General features: G+C 41.2%; 1 long non-coding RNA gene across 1 annotated transcript; it reads right to left on the reverse strand.

Moving 5' to 3' along the window:
- Window positions 1–502: 502 nt before the first annotated feature.
- Window positions 503–5,556, reverse strand: LOC144104511 (uncharacterized). The gene is made up of 3 exons (XR_013308556.1): window positions 5,485–5,556; window positions 3,567–3,797; window positions 503–543 (listed from the first exon to the last, which is right to left on the reverse strand). It is a non-coding gene; the product is annotated as an uncharacterized LOC144104511 (long non-coding RNA).
- Between the last annotated feature and the right edge of the window lie 4,977 nt (window positions 5,557–10,533).

Below are 10,533 nucleotides of genomic sequence, written 5' to 3' on the forward strand. Positions count from 1 at the left end.
ACAGAAGATTTATAGATTTACGACCATAGACTTCCTATAGACTTCTGTCCATAGACCGTCTATAGACAAATGTCTACTGATAATAGACACAGGTCTATAGGCAGTCTATAGATGATCTATAGACTTAGGCCATACACTTCCAGGTTCTGTCTATAGACAAAAGTCTACTGGTCCAGTAGACTTAGGTCTATAGGCTGTTTATAGACATTCCACAGTTATGTGGCCTGGCAATGCTGTAGACATTTGTCTATAGACAGTCTATAGAGCTCTGTCTAAAAAACAATAGATCATTGCCTGTAGACTGCCTATAGACAGTCTACAACTGTTGAAAAAGGTCACCACATGGTCTTCACAAATGACATGACGTTCAAGATACTTACAATTTAGTTTATTTCCAAGCTAGGCAGGCAAGGAATATGCAATACATGCACCATAAGAATGCACTGCATAAAAATAAATGTTGAAAGTAATGGTTCGAATATAGGTTCCTCAGAAGCAAACTTGGGACCTGTTGACTGCAGTCAGTCATCCGGGCATGTTGACCTGCACAATGGAAGGAAAAAGTAAGAGGAAATGAAAAAAAATTCCCACACCATCTCTACAAATGTCCTTACAACACAAGGCATATATATCCTGGCTATCCCATTCAAGAAAGCTAGTCGATGTTTTGGTTTGGTTTTATGTGGTCCAAAACCCAAGGTGACTCAGGCAATAAGACGCGCCGTAGTGAAAGGTTGCAGAGTAATTTCGGCCACCTGCGGTTTCTTACCGTGCCCTGACATTGAATAGAACACAGGCAACTAGCACTTTGCCTCTATTGAAACGCGACCGGCTAGACCAGGATCGAACCAGCATCATTCAGGTTGTAGTAGTGTTTTACTGATGCAGTAGTAGTACAGTTTTTTTTTATTGGGACAAAAAATATACAAAATTTGTCCTGGGTGAGAAGGCTAAAGGCATTTTTGCCTGATGAGGCCATCCCACCCCTGACAGCAGTGGCAACCACTATAGGCATAATCGAACACATTTGCAGTACAGTACATCGTACAACAACCAATATGTATGCAAGCACACAAAACAAAACGAATGGACAACTCTGAGGACTGTGTGCATGCTTCTGCATATGAAAAAAAAGGTTTACAGATTCCCGAATACTATTTACACGTACAACACACCGAAATATCATCCATGACACAAAAGAAATTCTTTGACTTATTATTCCATTAGGTACATATGTCTTAGTGTTTTCTTTAGGTAGTGATGGGTAGATTGGTAAAAATTCAAAGATGGCTGAATATTGATTCAATAAATTTGCTATTTGTATACATAATCTCACATTACCATAGTTGGTGCGAGGTCGGGGCACCTGTATTTTGATCTTCTCTAAGGAGATGTGGAGTGCGTTTCTTTTTGTATTGAACCTCAATATTTGAATGGTGTAACATATACTGGTGCACGATTTCCAGAAATAACTTATTTTTGAATAGCTTACTGATCTATAGTATGCCACAGATCTTAAAGTATGGCAAGCAATTTTCTATTTTTGTAATTTTCGAATACCACATATTTAGCGCTTTTGCAGAGGGTGAAGCTAATCAAGGTTTCTTTGTGTTGTGTATGGCGATACCAGGGAGCAGTATGCTAAATGTGAATGAAAGAGAGCATAGTAAGTGTGTTGCTTCACTGGCAACCTGTTTAATATGCCAAAAACACGTGAAAGTTCAATTCGGAGAGCTTCTGTGTGCGAATTCTAGAGAAACGTTTCATGAAAGATAACACCTAGAAAGCAAATCCTCTTAGACTGGTTGATAATGTTATTCCGGAACTTCAATTTGAACTCACTATCTTTTTTGCTACCTTTAGGCTTGAAAATCAGGTATTCCGTCTTGTTTATCTTTAGGTCTAGTTTATTAAAGGTTAACCAAAAGTCTAAATAGTGAAGCCATTCATTTGCTTCCCTGTAAACGAAGCTTTCATTGCAACCTGAAAAAAAAATACATTAGCGTCATTTGCATGTAATACCGTTTTAGAGCAGCCTGGGGTGTTTATAATATCACTCATATATATCAAGAATAATATAGGGCTTAGAATGGATCCCTATGGAACTCCGAATTTAATAGTGCCTTGATCGGATTCGGTGCTCTTTATTATGGTGTATTGCTCCCTGCAAATTAAACAGCTTTCCGTCAGGGCATGTGGTGTACCTTGGATTCCATAGAACGATAGCTTTATTAATAATATATCATGATGGACAGAATCAACGGCTTTCCTGAAATCAAGAAATAAACCCAAAGTAAGCTTTCATTTCTTAATTTTGTCAAGAATTTACTGTTTAACATAAAGTAAAGCAGTTTCAGTTGCCTTGTTCTTTCTGAATCCAAACTGCTCTTTTACTATCAAGTTATGCAGAGTGAGGAAATCGATAATTCTTTTGTTCATTATGCGTTCAGCAACTTTTGAAAAGCCTGAAAGCACTGACATTGGTCTATAGCTGTTCAAGTCTTCAAACGCACCACCTTTATGAATAGCTGGAACACGCGCAAGCTTCATTTGGTTTGGAAATATCCCTACTTGAAGTATGCAGTTGCATATACACGTAAGGACTGAAGTTATCAGTGCGGCTACAGCTTTCACGGGGGAAACTTTCACATCATCGAAGGCTGATGCACAGTTGTCTTTCAGAGTCATGATTATGTTGAGGACTTCCTCGGCGCAAGTTGGAGTGAGAAATACAGCTTGAGGACATTGAATATTCATGTATTGTTCACATGATAATGTACCATGAATATCATTTGAGGCACCAACTTCTACAAAGTGCATGTTGAAAAGATTTGCAATGTTTTCGTCAGTTCAGCCCTGTGTAGGTAATGCACAGCGGTAATGTCGTCTTGTGTAATAGCCTTAACTTGCAGCTTTTCTTCAATCTCATTTACTTTGCTTAGCAAGTCCTTATCCTCGGTTTTCAGTCAATATATGAAGCTCTAGGGTTAGAAAGCGACTACGCCACTCCAAATCATCTAGGTCCTGCTTCAGCTGAGTTATATCACTACCTACATTGCTAGATTTCAGCCCTTATACTCGCTTCGTTAGTTGTTTTGTAGTTTTTTCTTGAACAGTCAGGTGGTTCTGAACGTCGTCAAACTTATCAGAGAGCAACTGCATTTGCGACTCAAATGAATCAAACTTTTTTGACAAAGGCAAAAGAGCATCAAGCTTCGTTTCAGTCTGCAGCAATCTGAGTATCACGTCGGAATCATGCTGCGGATTTTCTGTGGTGCTTGTGCCTTTGTGGTTGCCTCGACAAGAGTCACATTTCCATGCTTTCTTTTTGGCTTCGCGCTTAGCATTGAAAGATTCTTCTGTTATTCCCGCACACGCACCACGATGAACATTAAATTTGCACTCTGAGCATGTTGCAAAGATGCTATCAGTGAGTGGAAGGCGGCAAGCACAACAACGAGCTATAGTACGCTCAGATCTTTTACAAAAAACCCATCCACTTAGCAGCAGCGATGACATAAAAGGAAAACAAAATCACATTGAGTAAGGCATAATTATGCACAAACCTGCACAAAGGCAGAGACGGTTAGATGATGCTCGCAGTTACGGTCACCACTGCCAAGTGAGGTCCCAGTGGAAGGAATCTTCTCTTATAGCCCACAGTGAACCGTTGATGCTGTGCCGGATTTCCGGGTGACACCGACGACCACGCCTTCCTGGTCCGCTGCTCGAGACTACCGTCCGTCTTCAGGGCACGTGCGATGACCAGTGAGATGTACGGCTGCACAGTGGGTAATCTGCACAAAGGCAGAGACAGTTGTGATGCTCGCAGTTATCGTCGCTACTTTGCAGTGGTGACGATAACTCGACGTAGCTTTACATAACATAACTGACGACTTGGCATAACTTCAGCATCTGAAGAACACGATAACCAATGAGCCATCGCGCCGGATTCATCATTTCAGTAAATATGCATGACAAATTCTAAGTGGCTGTCATGAAACATTGTAACTAATACCCACATTCCGTTCAGCACTCTACCTCTGCACTAAATACCTACTGCGAATACTGACCTCTGTATGCATTCCCTTTACATTAATTTGAATAGAATACTTAGAAAACTTGTGCCACTTATCATCATTAACTCGCTACGAGGTGTTGAGAATGCTGCCCCATAAAACGTACATTCAGTGCTCCTTGCAAAAGGATCCCAACTGGAGAATATTCAAGCATTTGTTCTTATACCCGCTACTTAACAAGCGCTTCAAAGTACCCTGCATGAAGTCTGGTACGTACGCCGATACTCAAACGGGCACAAGCCATGCAAAACCTACCAGGCAGACTACGAACCAGTTCACCATGGTTTTGCGCCTACAACTTGAAACACTAAGACGAAACAGCATACTCATACACGAGCGTGCGCTCTTTGGAACAAGCGGCTTACAGCACTTCCATGCCGTGCTCATTATCCAGAAAAACTCGAACAGCACATAGTGGCTGCAGCAGCGCAATTCCAGAACCATACGTGAGCTTCAGACAAAAAGCTCATTATTGTAAGGATGAAATACCATCTCAAATTTAGTTAAGTTTTTACTTCAAGTGCAGCCCGGACAGAGCAGTAAAAAGGAGACACTTGCATGCAGGTACCCTAACCTAACGCTGATAGAAAAATCAACGAAAGCAACGAACACGCTCCAAGTAAGAATTATTTCATTGAAACAATAACGTGTTCATCAAAAGGCGCAGCCATAATAAAACAGCGCGAGCAGAATTGCATTCGCGGCGAAAATAAGCGCCAAGTTACATTGGCGTTTTTGTAATGTAGCAGTCTGAGATCAGAAACGCATACTCTGCCTCTCGCACAATTGGTACTAGAGAAATTTGTGCACGCGTAAGCGGGGTTCATGAACGAGCCTCTCGGAATGAAATGTAAGCCATCTCTTGTCGAGGCGACCTTTACTCAGCTTTCGAAATGAATTGCCCGCAGGCCAGCAGCGGCGTCCAACGGCTCGGATAACAGGGATGTACGAATCCATACGTGTGCAACGAAAGGGGACACGGGTTGCAGCTCGTAGGTTCTTCGCGGTGTTTGTACACGCTCGCCATTTGCTCCGGCTACCACTTTTTTTTTAAACCATCACTCTATTAGCATTCCTCCACAGCCGCTTGACTACAACCTTGACAAGCGCCTAGAGCTCTAGTCAATAGAGTTACAAAACATCTTTGGTGAAACGTCGCTGCCCACGACGCGCACCGAGTGAACGGCTACAACAAACAAGCAATTAGTGCACACCTCTCAATGAACAGCACTCCATGGTCCCGACCGGCGATAAAACAAAGAGTAAAAAATAAATGTAATCCACCTCAGAACTTGATTGTGCGTTTCCGCAGATGCCAAGTAAATCGTGCTCACACGGCTCCAACGCATAGTTTCATTTCGGCCTTCACTCACGGGCTAAGCGATATTTCTAGCTGTACACCTACCTTTCAACACGGAAAAGCCAGTAGAGAGCTCGCGAGGAGGGCTTACCGTCCCGGGTTTCGCACCGAGTGCCTTTCTGCGCGTTAGTAAAGAGATAGCGGCACAGACGTAAGCGCATTATACGAGAACATGGCGGCTGCCGCTGCTCACACAAACGTGCTTACAAACGCAGCTTACAAACGTGGATAGGAAGTTTGTCGCTGCGCACATAATCTGCTCTGCACACCCAGCACTGCTTAGAGTGGCTAAGGAGACCAAATGAATAAAAATAATCGTGTAGACTTAGCGTAAGTGGACGATTAAGTTGAATTTCAATCAAAACGTAATCCACGAGAGAAAACGCCGCCGACGCCGACACACCGGCGTACACAGTTGTTTGCTGCCCGGATGATTTTCCGCCGCCTCCGGGAAAATGGGTAAAAAGTGAAACAGAAACCAACTTCACGGTCATGTCTATATTGGTTGCGGTTGCACTCTTGCCAAGTGTAGCTAGCTCTAGCATCCAAGAACACAAAGGGCCATTGGTTTAAAGCATAAATACTGCACTCGCGCTTTAAAAACCTTATTTATTTCGCGAAAACCAAAAACGGAACCTTACTACTATGTCCATGGGCGCCGCATTCCCCATCGAATAGTATGTGGCGCCCTTTTCAAATAATTAGAATGCTGCATAGCATAACGTCTTTTTGGCGTGTACTCGTGTTTGGAAAACCGCTATGGAATACAGCGTGTTATCGCCTCCGATGCAGCAGGTGTATGGAGAACGAATATATACCGGGTTTCTGATTGTTGAGTCGCAGCACTTTTCACGTGAATGCAAACTGCAAAGGCATAAATGGCATATCTTAATTCCGCAGAGAACCATGATTTTTGAGACTTTTAAAATCATGTTTCTGAGAAATGGGCACATTCTTGAATTTTCAGCCCCGTTATTCCCCCTTATTTTACAGGAGGTTTTAAGGAGAAATAAATGTAGTCTCTGATGAAATGCTTCTTAATTAAGCGCGTTGAACAGTAACGATAGAACGATGTAATGGTATATTCTCGAGCGATTCCTTTAAGGGAGAGCGTGTTCGTTTGATGAAGTACAGTTTGCAGCACCCTTACTTCAGAAATGGGTGCCGTTCCTCGCTCTACCTGTCAGCATTAAAGATTATTGAATTAAATTCTCAATATGCGTCGCGGATTAAGGAAAATTAGCTCTTCAAAGCTTCTAAAAACAATATACAAGAAGGTATTGCATTGCCGTTGGACAATATTTTCTTATTCTTGAAATAGCAGAGGAAGCGGAGGAGTCTGACAATAGTTGCGGTCACCCGATGTAGTTTGGTTCGGGGGGGTTTATCGCTCCAAGCCAACTCAGGGAATGAGGGACGCCGTAGTGAAGGACTCCGGAAATTTCGACCGCCTGGGGTTCTTTAACGTGCACTGACATCGCACACTACATGGGCCTCAAGAATTTCGCCCTCATCGAAATTCGACCGCCGCGGCTGGCAACGAACCCGCGTGTTTCGGGTCAGCAGCCGAGCGCCATAACCACTTAAACACCGCGGCGGCCCGATGCAGTTCTACTCAGCATGCAGTGCGAAAAGTGGGTATTTCATGGACTTAGTCAAGAGCCAGTGTATACATTGTTAGATAAAATTAGGATTGTTATAAACAATAGACAATAAGTCTATAGACAATAGTCTATATACAGACTAAAGATTGTCTATAGACTATAGAAAATTAAGGCGGTTAGAGATTTTGGTCTACAAATTGTCTATAGGTCGTCTATAGATAAATGGCTGCTAAGCTGGTTATAGACTAGTCTATTGATGGTTTATAGATTGTCTATAGACAAAAGGAGATTATGGCGGTTTTAGGCTTTAGTCTATAGATGGTCTATAGATTGTCTCTGGACAAAAGGTAATAAGGCAGGTATAGACTTTAGTCTATAGAAAATCTATTGACCGCCTATAGGCAAAGGAAAATTGTCTACTATAGACTTTGGTCTATAGATGGTCTATAGACTTTCTATCACACAAGGAAATAAGGCAGTTATAGACTTCAGTCTATAGATAATCTATTGACCGTCTATTGACAAAGAAAGCTTTTGTCTGTTGCAGACTAGTCTACAGATATTCTATGGACCATCTATGGACAGAAGAAAATTAAGGCGGTTATAGACTAGTATATAGATAGTATATGGACCACCTATAGACGGAAGGAAATTAAGGCTGTTATAGACTTTAGCCTATAGATAATCTATTGACTGAATATAGAAAAAGAAAAATTGTCTGTTATGGACTTTAGTCTATAGATGATCTATAGACAGTCTATGGACAAAGGGAAATAAGGCTGTTATAGACATTAGTCTTTAGATAATCTATTTGATCGTCTGTAGACAAAGGAAACTTATGTCTGTTATAGACTTTAGTCTATAGATAGTCTGTGGACCATCTATAGACAGAAGGAGTTGATGCGGTTATAGACTTCTGTCTATAGGTAGTCTATGGACCATCTATAGACAAAAAAATTAGGAGGGTTATAGACTTTAGTCTATAGATTCTCTATAGACTGTCTATCGAAAAAATCAGTCTAAAGGGCGTCTATAGAGTCTATAGACCATTTTCATAAGGGGTTAGTAGGCAACAAATATATATAAAAAGAAAAAGAAAAAAACACACAGAAAAACTACATTGCAGTGCCATAAAACACAACAGTAGACCCACACCTGAAGCTAATCGGTTCTAATAAAACGTAGCATCAATACCGTTAGAGTTAAAGCCATCATTACCCCTCTGGGCAAATTTGTTTAACAAATGAGGCAATGAGAACTGTACGCCTGTCTTCCATAATTTGTTCGTAGGCGTGGCAGAACCCATTTATCAGGGCATCGGGTGAAGACATATTTCTCTTTTGGTTTTAATTTAGTGAGGGTCATGAGAAAAGCATCTACCGTGGGAGAAGAGAACCTGAGATAATTTACTAGCCGGTATTCAAAGAGGACATTAATACGAATAATCTTGTATTGAAGGAAAAAATCAACTGTGTGAGCTGTGTAACCGGCCACGGAAATTAATCTAACCGCTTTCTTTTGAAGCATTATTAATTCATTAATGTTAGTGCTTGATGTGGTGGCCCAGACCAAAAGACAATAGCTGCGATAAAATATTGAATTATAGATTATCAGCTTTAGATCTGGAGGAAATTCTAAGCAACATCTGCAAAGGACACCAGCAGACATCAGACTGCGCCACTCTCTTTGCAATACATGTTATGTGTTCTCTTCATTTCATGTGCACATCAAAGATGACGCCCGATGATTTACAGTTGTCGACAATTTCTATTGTGTTATAATTAAGTGAAAGCGCGCTGATAAAGCAAATATAAAGTTGAAAGAAATCTGCTTGAGGTTTCTTAGTATCAGCAAGTCTGTTTTATCTGGACCATCTGTGTAAAGAGTGAAGAACACTGTTCCGTCTTTTTATTACAATATCTGTTGATGAGTCAGTAAGAAAAACAACTTGTGTCATCAGCATACTGAACATATGTAACATAGGAAGCGATTTCAACTATATCATTGATGTAAGCATTAAAAAGAAACGGATCTATAAGGCTACTCTCCGGAACCACAGATTGTACACGTTTTAGATCAGATCAGTTACCCCTAATAAAGACAGTCTGTTTACGCTGCCTTAGTACGAGCGAAACAGATTAAGAGAAGAGCCGAGGATATCGTACCTTTCTAGTTTATGAAGTAATATATTAGGATTTAGGAGATCAAACAATTTATTGAAGTATACAAATATACCTAGTGTATATTCTTGCATTCAATACCCTCTAAAATATTTTTCCTGCAACAGTACAGCAGACTCTGTGGACCGTCCATTAAGAAAACCAAGGTGACTGTCACTTAATAAAGATTGTTTAATAAATTCGGCAATGGCTTGCTTCATGCTCACCACACGGGCAGCAGTAGTTGCAGATCTCTGGTTCAAGTTCGTCGATCACTCCAGTGCTCTCAGGACTGCCGTAGGGCTGAGTCCTCGGGCCACTTCTTTCTCTTACATATTTAAATTACCTCACGTTCGACTCTCCTCTGCACGTTTTTTTGCAGACGACTGCGTAATTTAGCGCAGAATTTTCTCCGAAGGCGACCAGCTAATTATAGGTAACTATTTAGGTGCTGTTAGTAATTGGTGCAACAACTAGAAATTGTCGTTCAATGTTAGTAAGTGCAAGCAAATGACCATAAGCAGAAAAAAGTTCCATTGATGTACTCTAACAAAATTAACAGTGTCTCTCTCAAGCGGGAAGATGAATTTAAATACATTTGCGTAATGATCATTTGAATCTAAGTTGGAGCCCGCACATTATTATCAGAACCTCGGTGGCATCTAAAAGACTATGGCTATTAATATACCGGCTAAAACATGTTTCCAATAAAAGAAATCTTGTGGCGTCAATTACTCGAATATGCTGACGTATTGTGGGACCCGCATTCGAAAACGGATGCCAAAAGTATGGAGCGTGTCCAAAGAAGAGCACTACGTTTCATTTTTCAACGCCTACGGAAAACAGGTATCGATATCTGATCTTCTTAGCCGTTCCGGTTTTCCCACCTTGGAATCTCGTCGCAAAATGCATTGCCTGAAAATGTTATTCGGCATCGTCAATAATCACACCAGAGAGAGAGAAAAACTTTTTTTTTGCCCATTAAGGGCTTAGCGTTCGCTCTTCATCTTCATTGCTGCAGACTAGACTTTCACACTTATATGCAGTACAACAGAACACGACAAGCTCGGCACGAACACGATAAAACAATTGTAGTGCCCAAATGCAGAACCACTACATACCAAGCTGTCGTTCTTCACAAGAACGATAGCCGATTGGAATGCGTTACCTCACGAAGCGGTCACCTTATGCTCCGCCGAAACATCTTTTTCTGTAATCAACCCCAGCCGGTGAAGTTATGGTATTTGGTTCGATTCTGGAGTGTTCACCTTGTCGCGTTTTGGTTTCGATTTCAATGTAAAGTGTTTGATACTCGTCTATTATTTGAGTTG

Source organism: Amblyomma americanum, chromosome 1, assembly GCF_052857255.1.
Source record: "Amblyomma americanum isolate KBUSLIRL-KWMA chromosome 1, ASM5285725v1, whole genome shotgun sequence".
In the NCBI taxonomy this organism is placed as follows: Eukaryota; Metazoa; Arthropoda; class Arachnida; order Ixodida; family Ixodidae; genus Amblyomma; species Amblyomma americanum.